Raw genomic sequence first — 13,786 nt, forward strand, 5'->3', positions numbered from 1 at the left:
AATGTTTATCAATTTTGGTTATGAGGAGCACAAGGGCCCGCCTTTCAGGGATTATTCAATAGAGGCCTCAAGCAGTTTTAATCAAAAACAAGCTTTATTCTATTAATTTAGTTAACATTTTTATAAACACACACAGTAAGCATTTTTATCAACTACCAACATAAATACCCCACACAGCTACAGTACTCTATATATACACTTAATACATTTCCCCCTTAAACTGTTCCAATTTAATAACCAGATTCCATAAACCATAAACCCTTTTACAAAGGTGTGGCCCAGCCCACAGCACTCAAGACCTGGTTTGGATGCTCTTGTTTCCTTTCCAAAACAGCAGGTTTGTATTCCTTCCAGAAAGCAATTATTTCTTTTAAGTTATCAAGTAATCTGGAAACAGCTTTTAAACTGAAAATAGAGAGACAGGTCAAGACACCTCTCTTTCTGAGCACAGCAACCAAATGTGAAAACAAAAGCAAAAAACTCAGAGCCACAAGCAAGCCCCAAACCAAAGCGAAAATAAAACCAACTCCCAGAGCCACAGTTGTAGCGGTTCAAGGAGGCAGCTCGCCGCCTTCGCAAGGATGGCACAGTGGTTACCACCGCTGTCTCACAGCACCAGGGACCCGGCTTCAATTCCATCCTTGGGTGACTGTCTGTGTGGAGTTTGTACTTTCTCCCTGTGTCTGCGTGGGTTTCCTCCGAGTGCTCCGGTTACCTCTCACACTCCAAAGACAACAGATGAACGGACATCGCGCGACCATCGCCAGGCAGGAATGTTCCCTTCCAGTCGGGGAACCCTTCAGCAGTCAAGGACATTCAGCCTCTGAGCCTAAGCGTTCTCTAAGGCGGCCTTCGGGACGCGCGACAACGCAGAATCGCCGAGCAGAAACTTATATCCAAGTTCCGCACACATGAGTGCGGCCTCAACTGGGACTTTGGATTCATGTCGCATTACATTCATCCCCCACCATCTGGCCTGCAAAATCCTACCAACTGTCCTGGCTTGAGACAATTCACATCTCTTTAACCTGGGGTTAATGCTCTCTCTGGCTCTGTAAAGACTTAATTACCTGCAAATGCTCGCATTCAAAGCATTGTCTTGCATCTTCGGTTTGGTCTGTATAAATGTTTCTGGAACATACCTCTTCATTCACCTGAGGAAGGAGCAGTGCTCCGAAAGCTAGTGTTTGAAACAAACCTGTTGGACTTTAACCTGGTGTTGTAAGACTTCTTACTGTGCTCACCCCAGTCCAACGCCGGCATCTCCACATCAATCCAAAGATGTGCAGGTTAGAAATATGCATAGAAACACACATAGGAAATAGAAGCAGGAGGAGGCCATGCGGCCCTTCGAGCCTGCCCCACCATTCATTATGATCATGGCTGATCATCGAATCCAATAACCTGATCCTGCCTTCCTTCCATGTCCCTTGATCCCTTCAGCCCCAAGTGCAATATCTAATTCCATCTTGAAATTACACAACATTTTGACCTCAATTACTTTTTGTGGCAGTGAATTCCACAGATTCACCACTATCTGGGTGAAGACATTTCTCCTCACCTCAGTCCTAAAAGATTTATCCCTTATCCTCAAACTATGACCCCTAGTTCTGGACTCCCCCACCATCAAGAACATTCTTTCTGAATCTACCGTCTAATCCTGTTAGAATTTTGTAAGTTTCTATGAGATCCCCTCTCACTCTTCAAAACTCCAATGAGTATAATCCTAACCAACTTAATCTCTCCTCATATTACAGTCCCGCCAGCCCAGGAAACAGTGTGGTAAACCTTTGCTGCATTCCCTCCATAGCATTAATATCCTTCCTCCGATAAGGACACCGAAACTGCACACAATACTGCAGGTGTGGCCTCATCAATGGCCTAAACAATTGCAGGAAAATATCCCTAATCCTGTACTCAAATCCTCTCTTTATGAAGGCCTATTTGCCATCTTTACTGCCTGCTGTACATGTGCACTTACATTCAGTGACTGATGCATGAGTACACCAAGGTCCTCTGCGTAATAATAATCTATAATGATAATTTTTATTCATGTCACAAGTAGGCTTACATTAACACTGCAATGAAGTTACTGTGCAAATCCCCTATCGCCACACTACGGCGCTGTTTGGGTATACTGAGGGAAAATTCAGAATGTCCAATTCACCTAACAAGCACTTCTTTGGGGCCTGTGGGAGGAAACCGGAGCACCCGGAGGAAACCCACACAGACACGGGGAGAACGTGCAGACTCCGCACAGACAGTGACCCAAGGCGGGAAGATGAACCCGGGTCCCTGGCACAGTGCTAACCAGTGTTCCATTGTGCCGCCCACAGGCTATCCACCTCTCTCAATTTACACCCATACAAGTAATAATCTGCTTTCCTATTTTTGCTACCAAAGCGAATAACCTCACATTTATTCACATTACACTGCAGGTGCCATGCATATGCCCACTCACTCAGCCTGTCCAAATAACACTGAAGCATCCCTGCTTCCTCCTCACAGCTCACCCTTCCACCCAACTTTGTATCATCTGCAAATTCAGAGTAATACATTTAGTTCCCCCATCCAAATCATTTTTTTCTTTTTTTTTAAATTTAGGGTACCCAACTCTTTTTTTCCAATTAAGGGACAATTTAGCATGGCTAATCCAACTACCCTGCACATCTTTTGGGTTGTGGGGGTGAGGCCCAGGCGGACACGAGGAGAATATGCAAACTTCACACGGCCAGTGAACCGGGGCTGGGATCGAACCCAGGTCCGCAGCTCCGTGAGGCAGCAGTGCTAACCACTGTGCTACCGTACCGCCCTCTGGTCTAAATCATTAATATATATTGCGAACAGCTGGGATCCTAGCACAGATCCCGGTGCTACCCCACTAGTTACTGCCTGACAATCGGAAAAAGACCGATCTATTCCAACTTTTTGCTTCCTCTGTGTTACCGAGCTTTCTATTTACCTTAAGCCACTACCCGAATCCCATGAGCTTTAACTTTACATTGTAATCTCCGATGTGACACCTTGTCGAAAGCCTTCTGAAAGTCTAAATAAACCATATCCAAAATTCCTGGGGTAAGGGTATGGGGGGGAGGGACAGTGGGCCGAGATATAGTGCTCTTTCAGAGGGTCAGTGCAGACTCGATGGGTTGAATGGCCTTGTGGCGCACTGGGTAGTGTGGTGATGTGCATGCACACATAAATGTTTTTAATTAGCTATCAATGCACTTGGTGTTGGTATGACATCCGACCAGCAGGTGGACATCCATCACATGACTGACATCCGTCACGTGACTGAGGACACCCGCCAGTTGGTAGTAGGACGTATGAGAGGATAGATGCAGTTAGAGTTGTTCCAATAGAATTCATTTAGTAGTTATTGTCTGTTTGGAAATCTGTTACATATCTTGCCACGTGTGTGACCATAAGACCATAGACATAGGAGCAGTATTAGGCCTATCGGGTCTGCTCTGCCATTTAATCATGGCTGATATTTTTCTCATCTCCATTCTCCTGCCTTTTCTCCATAACCCCTGATCCCCTTATTAATCAAGAACCTATCTATCTCTGTCTTAAAGACACTCCGTGATTTGCCTCCACAGCCTTCTGCGGCAAAGAGTTCCACAGATTCATCACCCTCTTGCTGCAGAAATTCCTCCTCATCTCCGTTTTAAAGGATTGTCCCTTGAGTCTGAGAGTGCGCTCTCTGGTTCTAGTTTCTCCTACTTGTGGGAACATCTTCTCCACGCACACTCTATCCAGGCCTCTCAGTATCCTGTAAACTTCAATAAGATCTCCCCTCATCCTTCTAAACACCAATGAGTACAGACCCAGAGTCCTCAACTGTTCCTCATACAACATACTCTTCAATCCAGTGATCATTCTTGTGAACCTCCTCTGGACCCTTTCCAAGGCCAGCGCATCCTGTAACAAAAAGGGTTTCCTTTACTCCCCAACAGGCTGGTATTGGGCGTCACAGATAACTGTGGGTATCTCTCTCTTGCAGGTGTTAAAACCACAACCCGGAAGTGTCGCACTGGGACAGCTTTGCAAAAGAGAGGGGACAAGTCTCACTGTTTATACCAACCAGTGAGGTTGTCCTTATGCCACACCAGTTACCCTGACTGTCACCTACGCCTGTGTGAGTCTCTCTCCTGTGATGGTGAAGCGCCCCACTAGTGCAAAGTCACAAGAGAGAGAGAAAGAGGGACCACTGTTTATTCCTGACCAGTAGCTTCTCTTGAGTGAGCGTGTTCGAAGCGCTCAGATTCTGAAATACTATGTGTAAAACAAGAGACTAAACGGCACATCGAAAATTCTTACAGCTTACACAGATTTACTTTAGCGACGCAAACACAGATACACAGATATATTAATTCACCCACCCCAAACCTCAACAAGCTACACTAATTGGGAGTTTTCTGTGAGCTGGAAGAATATACTCACTGCTCCAGGGACAGGATAGTTAAAAAAAACGTTGACACAGATTTCTTTAGATCTTCTTCCAAGCTGGCCGGTCCTTGTGGCTGTTGGTCCTCCGGTTCTCGTGGTCTGTTTTCAGCAAGGCGAAGCGTGTATCAGGCAAGAGAATAGAGTTCTTTCACAGTTCCTCAGACTTGACTTTTTAAGGCAAAACCCTGAATGGGTTAAACACTGACCCTCCCACAGGTGAGTTCCAGGACAAAGGAAGCCTTTCTGATTGTTGACAGAATGGAAGTGATCAAGTTCCCCAATCAAAAGGTGTCATAATGTAATTTGATTTTAATCAGTGCCCTTACAAAAAGCTTGCAATGTCTCTGGTTTCTGCTGGTCTCTTGACAATGGTCGCTGGAGACAACTTTAATTGTTATCCTATTAAGGTATTGTGAGTCTTTCTGGCCGGGGCCGCAAGTGATTTGCATTTCAACTGCCCCTGGTCTCTGAATGAGATTGGGCTGCTTCATGACTCACGGCCTGTTTGTCTTGATTCAGTTGGCTGCCTGATCTGCCTATTTAAAATGGAATGTCCTGTTCCAACATGTCCAGTTCATTTTGGTCCTTTGATTAGTTTGCTACAACTTACAGATGCCCCTTTGATACAATCAGATCCAGGCATTGGTGGTAACACAGTATGTCCCACCCCCTATGTATGCCACCTGTGGAGGGACATGGCTAGCAGCCATTGCTGCCATGGTGCAGTTTATAGACTCTGCCCCAGCAGTACTGAACCCGCACAAGATCACTTGTGCTCCCCTGCTCCGACAACCCGAAAGGTCAGTGCCTGTCACGGTGTGCTCCCACACAATGACATAGGGCGGTGTAACGAACATGTACACCCCCATGAATGACTCCCACATTCTCCACTCGGTACAGAGGGGCTGGTTGTGCAGAGGTTCCCATCACCTGGATTCTCACAACTACCCCCATGATTGTGTGGTTGACTTCTCACAATCCACAGGTACTGGGTAGGCTTCTGAGGCTACACGAAGTTGGCGGGGACTCAATGTTATAAGGGTGTAGCGCTGCTAGGTGCTGGTTGCTTATCCATGAGGGGACCTGACCTTGTCTCAAATCCTCCAGATTGTTCCTCCCCCCTCCCAGCAACCAAGCCCCATAGAGCCCACACACCTCATTTTGTGCAGCCTGATCGGATGCATTCCGATCCTCTCTAAAGCGTTTATAGTTTTGGCATGTGTCTCCAATTGTGCTCTAATTTCTTTTAAATGTAGAGTCATTACCACCTCCTCGTGTAACCCCGACCCGACCACAGCATTTTCATCCCCCAAAATCTTCCTGAGCTGGCTCTTTGAATTTTTCATTTGCCGAGCCAATTCTACATTGTCCAGGCTATTGACAATTGATGTGCCAGTATTAAATGCTGTGAAACCATCATTGACCAGCTCTCGCCGTTTTCTCCCTGGTCTCATAGTAAAAACATTCTCCTGTTTATACAATTGATCAATATTTACATCCCCGAAATCCAGATTACAAAACCTTTGAAACATGTCTTTCAGAAGGGCTTGGTACAGTAGTTCTGTTTCCTGAGGACACCATGCAGGTAACTGTACCTCTGTCAGGTTTAAAACCACTGAAGCCACAGCGTAATGTCCCCCCTGATACAGCAGCTTTTCTGTGGGAATGAGCACTAACCCATTCCTGGGCCTCTGGGTGGTGGTTGGACAGTTGTGAGGGTCGAGCGGTTGGGCTGTGGGTAGGGGCTTCTTCACCTGAACCAGCAGTTTGGTGGCTTTCACTGCCATCCCTGCCCTGGGAGCTCCACATGCTTCCCCACTGCGGTCCCCATTTATCCCGTTCCCGGGGTCCTGCCACCACCTCACAAAGGTAATTGCTGCCCCTCCGGGACACACCTTGGCAGTACCCCATAAACACAAATATAACCCTGGTCATATGCCCACCATTTCTCCCAACATACAGTGATCCCTCCTGGTGACCCCGTGATGGTCCGGTAGGTGTCATTGTCCAGTCTTTCCCAGTCCGAGGATCGATCCCTCATGTCCGAGCCCAGCTTCCTGAGCCACCACCATCTCCCAAAAGGAACGTCCCCCTCACAGGTCATGCACACCCGCCTGCCCTCAGTCACCCTAACCCGGTCAGTCACCAATTTAATTTCTGCACACGGGACGGACACTTCCTCGTATTCAAAGCTCCTGTGGCTGGAGAATCTGGTCGAGTTTGACCCCAGCCATCCAGGTCATCTTCCCTCATGGGAATTGTTGGCCTGGCCGTCTGCTACCGGGTTCACCTGTCCGGTTGTTACAAGGGGTGCCCTGCCCCCAGAGCACCCGTAGACCAGGGACTCCTCTGTGTCCCCTCATCGCCCGGCACACACCTGTATGCCCATCGCCATCAAGATCCACATCGTCGGGTGCCCCATCTGTAAAACATACAAAACACATCCTTACCTCTACAGAACTACCTCCCTTTCCGAAAACACACCCTGACTTAAAGTGCATGAATTTTATTCAGGCGGCAGCAGCAGCTACCGCTTTGAAGAATAAAATCCCGTTTAAACTAATTTCCACACATTACAAACATATTTTACAAAACCTCCCTCTGGGGGGGGGGGGGGAAACCCCAAAACAAAACCAAATACTATGTACAATGCCACCCGTCTCCGGGTGGCCAGCTTGAAACCTGCATTCACTTATGTGAGGCCATTCATCTAGCTGGCTGGCTGCGCTAGCCAGAACTCTACTCTCTTGCCTAACCCATGCTTCGCCGTGCTGAAAATTGAACACGAGAACCGAAGGAGCAACAGCCGCAAGGATCGGCCAGCTTGGAAGAAGATCTAAAGAAATCTGTGTCAACGTTTTTTTTAACTATCCTGTCCCTAGAGGGGTGAGTATTTTCCTCCAGGTCTCAGAAAACTCCCAATTAGTGTAGCTTGTTGAGGTTTGGGGTGGGTGAGTAAATATATCTGTGTATTTGTGTTTGCGTCGCTAAAATAAATCTGTGTAAGCTGTAAGAATTTTCGATGCGCCGTTTAGTCTCTTGTTTTACACATAGTATTTCATAATCGGTGTTTGTGTGTGTGTGGGTTAATCTGAGTTGCAGAAGACTTAAGTTCTCTTGAATAAATCAATTATTTTAAAACTACCATTGTTGTGGTCTCACCTTCCTTTCACTGTCCGCTCTGGTCAAGTCACAATAATTGCCAGGACACAATCCCATAGTCAAAGACAGGGAAAGGGAATCTGAGCGCTTCGAACACGCTCACTCAAGAGAGGCTACAGGTCAGGAATAAACAGTGGTCCCTCTTTCTCTCTCTCTTGTGAAGTTGCACTAGTGGGGCGCCTCCGGGTGACATTCACCATCACAGGAGAGAGACTCACACAGGCGTAGGTGGCAGTCAGGGTAACTGGTGTGGCATAAGGACAACCTCACTGGTTAGGTATAAACAATGAGACTTGTCCCCTCTCTCTCGCGAAGCTGTCAAGTGCGACACTTCCGGGTCGTGGTTTTAACACCTGCAGGAGAGAGACACCCACAGTTATCTGTGATATCCAATACCAGCCTGTTGTGGAGTAAAGGAAACCCTTTTCGTTACAATTAAACATATTTTACACTACAAAACCTCCCTCTGGGGGGGAAACAAAAACCCCCAAACCAAATACTATGTACAATGCCACCCGTCTCCAGGTGGCCAGCTTAAAACCTGCCTTCACTTAGGTGAGGCCACTTATCTTGCTGGCCGGGCTGCGCTAGCCAGAACTCTTTTCTCTGGGGGGGTCTGCCTTCCCCTTTCTTCCTCTGCTATGGGATCTCGGGGTCCCCCTCGGCTCCCTGCCCAAGCTGATAACCCTTTGTTGCTGGCCCTCTTGTTTCTGGCCCTGACCCCAGGTGTCATTAGTGGGTCACTGCGGGTTTTGAGACCCTGCTACTCATTCGCCTGACTGGGGGTTCCCACATCAGAGATGACACCTCCATCTCCTCTCCTTCTGCCATTTCTGTCTCTCTGAGGCAGTTTACATTACCTGCCTGTGGAAGGCTGGAGTCTGTGTCCTTACACAGGCTTACCACCCTCCACACTGTCTCCTTAAACCCGTCACTCAGGCTTGTAGCCTCCCTCCACTACTGTCCCTTTAAAAATTCTCATTCAACCCTTGGGCTGCCTTGAGAGGGGATGCTTGGGGATTGTCCGTGTGGACGATGGTGCTGGAGGCACCTGTGTCCAGCAAGTGACTCCCTACCACATCCTGCACCTCTAGCTGGGGATCCCACACGGGTCAGATTCTGGTGGGCACAGATAAGGGGGCTGTTTCGAGGGCAGTCATCAGGGTGTCTGAGGTATGGATACTGGTGCATCCTGGCCTGTTGCCATGGCTACCTGTCCTGATTCTACGGCTTTCGATTGTAAATATGATAATAAATCCTTCCGATTTATCATCCCCAATCCCAGTTCCCCTAACGTTGGCATTGGGGTTATCACTGCAGGAGCCCTCTCCTCAATTTGCTTGTTTGGGCTCTTACAATCCCTCTTGAAGTGTCCGGGTTTCCAACATCCATAGCACCCCGGCCTTTTGTCTGGGATTCTGCTGCCTTCCTGTCTCCACTGCCTTCTCTTTGTGGGGGCTGGTGCAATCTTGTGCACCCTTCCCTTGGAGGGCTTTTCCTCATCCCTGTCCCCATTCCGATATGCCAGGGTGAGCTTACAGATCACCTCATCTTCCCTGACATTTGGGTCTTGCGGGTCGATCCAATATTCTGCCTTGGCTCTAATCCAGGGGAGACAGTTAGCCACTAGTGTTTTAAGTCAGTGGGCTGCCCTCCCATCTAAATTCTGCCTATCGATGGGGGCCCCGCACGCTCCCTCTGCGCCTGTCTGCGAACATGTCTGGGGACTCTGCCACCTGTTGTTTTGTCTCCCACACCCTCACAAATGGGCTACCCTGATTTAATCCCATGGCCTCCAAAACAGTAGTCTGAGCTGCCACCACTGTTGCAGGTCTTCTCCCTTCCCGGGAGGTCACTGCCTTGCAAAGATAGGGGTCCAAAGTCATCAGCAGCAACTTTACCCTTTCCATCTCATCACAGTCATTTATATTGACTGCCTGCTGCACCTCCATAAAATGTAACGAGGGGTCCTGGTCAATTTTGGGATGTGGATCACCATTCCCCTTAGTGTGTGCGTCCCGTGGGGAAAGATAATGTCACTTTCATGCAGTCCCCTGTCTGCCTGTCCCACTGGGGCACCATACTTGCGTTGCCTTACCGGGCACATCTGCCCTACCTGGGGCTGCTGCCCCTGTAATTCTCCTACCTCCGGCTCTCCCACCATGATCGGTAACCCCACCCCCTGGTGTGCTACACATGGCGGAGATGCCGCTAACCGAGGGTGCTCTCCTGACCCCCCATGGCCCTATCCCTCCCCTTACAGCTCGAACCCCACCTGCCGACCCGGACACGTTACCGGCGCCTCAGGAGGCAGTCTAACCCCCCCCTTGCCCATGGGGAATCATCTGCTGCTTGAAGCCCTCTATCTCCTGGGGACACTCCCGGTCCTATCAGGCAGATACGTCCCCTTGCCTGGGACAGAGCCTCTTCAAGCTTTTTGATCCTCAGCTGACAAGGTCTGTGGTCGCTCCCACCCAGCTCACTACAGGCCACCCTGTACGCTGCCTGGATGACTTTGAATTTCCCCTCTAATTCTCTGTACCATTGGGTACCCTGTACATGGAGTTCTTGGAAATTTCTCTCCCTCTCCTTTGCCTCTGTTACTTGGCATTGGAGATACCCTTGGGTATTCCGGTTAGACTCATTCACCTGCGGAATGAACTGTTTGGCTTCATACATCTCCTCATAGAGCCTTTCCTCTGCCCTAGCGCTTTCCTCAGCATTCCTCTGTACTACCTTTAGTTGGCTCTCCAACTCAATAATTTGCTTTTCCATTTTTGCTACCTGTTGGGACAAGCATACTAGCCAGACTGCCTTTTCCTGGTTTTTATGATGGCTCTTACTCTCTGTCCATTCCCTTCCAGCCTATACTGGCTGCTCTGCTCCTGTGAGAGCTAATACCCACGGTTTTGTGAGATTAATTTTCTTGAATGAATAGGAGGAAATCCTCTCTTCCATTTTACTCCTTTCTCTCACCCCCTCAGGTAAGTCACAAATTCCAGTCCACCGTGGACCCGCCACGGTCGCCATTGTAACAAAAAGGGTTTCCTTTACTCCCCAACAGGCCGGTATTGGGCGTCACAGATAACTGTGGGTGTCTCTCTCTTGCAGGTGTTAAAACCACAACCCGGAAGTGTCGCACTGGGACAGCTTTGCAAGAGAGAGGGGACAAGTCTCACTGTTTATACCTAACCAGGGATGTTGTCCTTATGCCACAACAGTTACCTTGACTGCCACCTACGCCTGTGTGAGTCTCTCTCCTGTGATGGTGAAATGTCACCCTGAAGCACCCCACTAGTGCAACTTCACAAGAGAGAGAGAAAGAGGGACCACTGTTTATTCCTGACCTGTAGCCTCTCTTGAGTGAACGTGTTCGAAGCGCTCAGATTTCCTTTTCCGGTCCTTGACTACGGGATTGTGTCCTGGCAATTATTGTGACTTGACCAGAGCGGACAGTGAAAGGAAGGTGAGACCACAACAATGGTAGTTTTAAAATAATTGATTTATTCAAGAGAAATTAAGTCTTCTGCAACTCAGATTAACCCACACACACACAAACACCGATTATGAAATACTATGTGTAAAACAAGAGACTAAACGGCACATCGAAAATTCTTACAGTTTACACAGATTTATTTTATCGACGCAAACACAGATACACAGATATATTAATTCGCCCACCCCAAACCTCAACAAGCTATACTAATTGGGAGTTTTCTGTGAGCTGGAGGAATATACTCTCTGCTCCAGGGACAGGATAGTTAAAAAAAACATTGACACAGATTTCTTTAGATCTTCTTCCAAGCTGGCCGGTCCGTGTGGCTGTTGGTCCTCCGGTTCTCGTGGTCTGTTTTCAGCAAGGCGAAGCGTGTGTCAGGCAAGAGAGTAGAGTTCTTTCACAGTTCCTCAGACTTGACTTTTTAAGGCAAAACCCTGAATGGGTCAAACACTGACCCTCCCACAGATGAGTTCCAGGACAAAGGAAGCCTTTCTGATTGTTGACAGAATGGAAGTGATCAAGTTCCCCAATCAAAAGGTGTCATAATGTAATTTGATTTTAATCAGTGCCCTTACAAAAAGCTTGCAATGTCTCTGGTTTCTGCAGGTCTCTTGACAATGGTCACTGGAGACAACTTTAATTGTTATCTCATTAAGGTATTGTGCTTCTGTCTGGTCAGGGCAATAGGTGATTTGTATTTCAACTGTCCCTGGTCTCTTGACAATGGTCACTGGAGATAACTTTAATTGTTATCTCATTAAGGTATCGTGCTTCTGTCTGGCCAGGGCAATAGGTGATTTGTATTTCAACTGCCCCTGGTCTCTTGACAATGGTCACTGGAGATAACTTTAATTGTTATCCCATTAAGGTATTGTGAGTCTTTCTGGCCGGGGCCGCAAGTGATTTGCATTTCAACTGCCCCTGGTCTCTGAATGAGATTGGGCTACTTCATGACTCACGGCCTGTTTGTCTTGATTCAGTTGTCTGCCTGATCTGCCCATTTAAAATGGAATGTCCTGTTCCAACATGTCCAATTCATTTTGGTCCTTTGATGAGTTTGCTACAACTTACACTTTTAGTTAAGGAACTGGATGTTCTGTATACCTCATTGCAATGGTCATCTGCCAGAACACAACATGGTACTAGGAATGCAGATAGTTTAAAGATACCGAAAGTGAAGACGAGGTGAAACCTAAAAATGAAATGAGAAGATTCTTCCGCTGATCTGGTGAACGATGGCTATCTGCAAATCAACGCAGCAAATGATGGTGAAGCTCGAGATGGATGGTTTAAAGGCACCCCACTAGCTTCAAGTCTCAGGTAATGTAGAAGAAAACTGGCGCATTTTCAAGCAACAATTTAGACTCTGTGTTTCAGCCCTTGGCCTGTAGGCATAGCCTGACGAGAGGCAAGTTGCATTGCTGCTTACGATAGCATGCCCTCAAGCACTAGAAATATACAATACCTTTGCTTTTGATAGCGACGAGGAAAGCAAGAGCTACGATGAGGTGATTAAATACTTTGATTGGCATTGCTCTCTGAAGTAAAACAAAACATTTGAACGTTACTCATTTTGTTCATGTACCAAACATGCAGACAAATCGTTTGATAGCTTTGTGACTGACTTGCGGCTGAAGGCCCAGTCCTGCAATTTCAGCAACCTAAAGTCACTGATGATTGGTGACCAAATAGTGTTTGGAATATCGAGTGATAATCTCCGTGAGAGATTGTTGCGGGAAGAAGGTCTAAATTTAGAAAATGCTATCGCAAATCTGCCATGCAAGTGAGCTGGCTGCACAGTGCGTCAGCATGCTCAACTTGAAACATTCTGGCGCCAATCTCGGAGAAGGTGCCGGCGCCATCAGTACTGTGACACAGTTAAAAAATAAACGTGGTCTCAGTGCAGGCGCTCATTTTAAGCACACCGTGATGCAGTCAAATAACAAATATAGTCTCAGTGCAGGTGGCCATTTTGAGCGGCTGACCGGATCCGCAATTTAATGTCAACAATGTGGTAATAGAGGTGCCATGATGATGTCCCACAATAGGAAACGTCTGTTACAAGTGTGGCAGAATGAGTCATTTTGCTAGCCAATGCGCCTTACATCCGATAGTTGATCAAACAGAATTAATTAGTGTGCATGATGTGATATGCATCGATGGCCTGGCTATTGTGACTATGATCTCGACGGGGTCGCGGATATGTCAACCAGCCAAAGCCTCGCTGTGTACAACCATAGTGATGCGAATGTGAAGACAATAGAGGATAGTGGACAACTCCGATGATGATTAACAGCACGCTGATCAAATGTAAGCTCGACACGGGAGCGAGAGCAAATTTAATCACAGCGTCAGCGTTGAACCGGCTGAAAATCAAACCGATAATGGTCCCAAGAGCAGTACTTCTGAAGGACTACAACGGTCATCAAATCAAAACGTTAGGTGTATGTGAGCTTGCAGTCACTCCCAAGGGCAGAATGTGCATGATAACTTTCTCTGTAGTGGAAACAGAGCGTGAATCGCTCATTGGAATGGAAGCGTGCAAAGAGCTAGGGCTCGTCCAGAGGGTGTACGTTGCAGAAAGCATGGCACCCCGCTGACAGGTATGTGTTGAATCTATTATGAAGGACTATCTGGAGGTGTTTCAAGGCTTTGGCACCCTGCCTTTTACTG

The 13,786-nt window shown here is 47.6% G+C and overlaps 1 protein-coding gene across 1 annotated transcript in view; it reads right to left on the reverse strand.

Annotated features, from left to right (window-relative positions):
* Positions 1–5,023, reverse strand: part of LOC140427697 (interferon-induced GTP-binding protein Mx3-like) — an 85,348-nt gene extending 80,325 nt beyond the window's left edge. The window contains exon 1 of the mRNA XM_072513207.1: positions 4,447–5,023. The gene's annotated coding sequence lies outside the window, so the exon portion shown is untranslated. The remainder of the gene's footprint in view (positions 1–4,446) is intronic.
* Between the last annotated feature and the right edge of the window lie 8,763 nt (positions 5,024–13,786).

The sequence above is a fragment of the Scyliorhinus torazame genome, chromosome 8, assembly GCF_047496885.1.
Source record: "Scyliorhinus torazame isolate Kashiwa2021f chromosome 8, sScyTor2.1, whole genome shotgun sequence".
In the NCBI taxonomy this organism is placed as follows: Eukaryota; Metazoa; Chordata; class Chondrichthyes; order Carcharhiniformes; family Scyliorhinidae; genus Scyliorhinus; species Scyliorhinus torazame.